This window comes from Papaver somniferum, unplaced genomic scaffold (genome assembly GCF_003573695.1).
Source record: "Papaver somniferum cultivar HN1 unplaced genomic scaffold, ASM357369v1 unplaced-scaffold_107, whole genome shotgun sequence".
Classification (NCBI taxonomy): domain Eukaryota; kingdom Viridiplantae; phylum Streptophyta; class Magnoliopsida; order Ranunculales; family Papaveraceae; genus Papaver; species Papaver somniferum.
Window position 1 is genome coordinate 3,731,008 of NW_020619603.1, and position 2,435 is coordinate 3,733,442.

Sequence of the window (2,435 nt, forward strand, 5' to 3'; positions counted from 1 at the left end):
CAGCCGCACCACTGTGCCAATGGAAAACCGTGTCAGCCACACCTCCGCGCCAAGGCATGCCAACCATGTCAGCCGCACCACTGTGCCAATTGCAAACCGTGCCAGCCACATCTCCGCGCCAAGGCATGCCAACCATGCCAGCCGCACCATTGTGCCAATGGAAAACCCTACCAGCCACATCTCCGCGCCAAGGCATGCCAACCATGCTAGCCGCACCCATGTGCCAAACGGGATGCCAAGCCCTTGGCCCCGCCATGCCAAGCCAAACGCACCTAGCCATGCTAGACGCACCATGTGCCAAACGACATGCCAAGCCCTTGGCCCCGCCATGCCAAGCCAAATGCACCTAGCCATGCTAGCCGCACCATGTGCCAAACGACATGCCAAGTCCTTGGTCCCAACATGCCAAACGCACCTAGCCATGCTAGCCACACCAAGTGCCCAAACGGCATGCAAACCCTTGGCGACACCATGCCAAACATACCTTGCCATGTCCCTAGCCATGCTAGCCGCGCCATCATGCTGGCCATCCCTATGCGGCTACCAAGACGAAGGCGTGCGACAATCAAGGGTCTCCCTTCAATCCCTGGAGCAAATCCTAACTGTCCAAGGTTACCAGAAAACGCATGGTAACCTTTGGCCCGAAACCCTAGTTTGGCCACGCCAAACCGTGCCAATGGCATGCCAACCTAGCCGCGCCACCATGCTGTCCTTTCCTATGCGGCTACCAAAATGAAGGCGTGCGACAATCAACGGTCGCCCTTCAATCCTAGGAGCAAATCCTAGTCGTCCAAGGTTACCAGACAACGCATGGTAACCTTTGACCCGAAACCCTAGTTTGGCCACACCAAACCGCGCCAAGGCATGCCATGCCAACCTAGCCGCACCACCATGCTGGCCTCCCCTATGCAGCTACCAAAACGGATGCGCGTGACAATCACCAGTCACCTTTCAATCCCAAGATCAAATCCTAGCCGTCCAAGGTTACCAGACAATGCAACCTTTGGCCCGAAACCCTAGTTTGGCCACGCCAAACCACGCCAAGGCATGCCATGCCAATGGCATGCCAACCTAGCCGCGCCACCATGCTGGCCTACCGTATGCGGCTACCAAAACGAAGGCGCGCGACAATCAACGGTCTCCCTTCAATCCCAGGAGAAAATCCTAGCCGTTCAAGGCTACCCGAAACCTTTGATCTCTCGAATCTAAAGTACTCCCTTGCAGTACATTGTTTAGGGTTTAAACTCGTTTCTCACCCAGACACCCGAAATTACCAAAATCAGCAGAAATCGTTTTTACCCTCAAACACCCACCCAAAAATTAAAACATCTGCCTTCCTGAGCGTCGATCCCCCCTCGAGTGGATCAGTCAAAAAGTTGACAGATGCTTCTTTCTTCGCAGAAATACCGACTTTCCACAATATGTCATATAAAGTGTCCCTCACATGATCATGTTTATATTTAAAATCGGGGTCTAACTTACAATTAACTTCATGTTACCTATAAATATCCAAACACCCAGTGATACAAGCAGGACACCGAGTGTGTGATGGGTATAAGCGGATCATCAATCTGTATTTAAGGATGATACGGTACTCCATAGGTGACATCTTCTGCCCAAGGCTTTCAATTGGAATAGTGAGGAGGAAGTCCTGAGCATGCCCTGCTTGAAGACAACCTAAAACTACTTTTTGTCTACCCGACAACTCGTAAACTATGTCCATGTCTTTAACTACTTTACCAAAAAGAGCAGACGCCAATGTGCTCTGGGTTTTAGTGGGGGCGTTGTTTTTACTGGTAAAGCTGCTAAAGTCAAAATAAGGGAGAGTTTCTTGTAACGTCATCAAAGCTTTGTTGAAGTTGTCATCCATGCCTTCTACCTCCTCACTCCTTAATATATGATCCTGCAACCCCAAAGTTTGGACACGTGATCCTAGGAAGGCATATTGGGAAGCCTCTCTAGTAGTATATATACCCAACCCCTCCGTATCTAATTGGCAGTATAGATAACCTCCATTGTAAATCCCCAAAAAACGGACCCCCACAAACCACTATACCCTCAATCACCTCTCTCAAGCCTTTACCAAAAATTTCCAATGCCTCCACAATGAATTCTGGCTGGCAAATACGAAGTCCAAAAAGCAACTTGGAAATACACATACATGCACGCAAAAGTAGTAATTCACACTGTGGATCACGAAGCTTTGATAAAACCTGCATTAGCTCAACTGCTTTCTCTGCTTTCTTTATGTCAAGGCCCTTCTCAACATAATCCCTAATGCGGCCCTTCCGTCTGAACAATCGTAAGAGCTTTCGTTACTTCTTCTCTGTCACCAATAATAGTGTCATCGTCCAGGTACCAAGCCTGTAAAGATAAAATACATTCATCGTTTATTTTCATTTCAAGCTGGTGGAGCACTAGAGCAAATAACAACG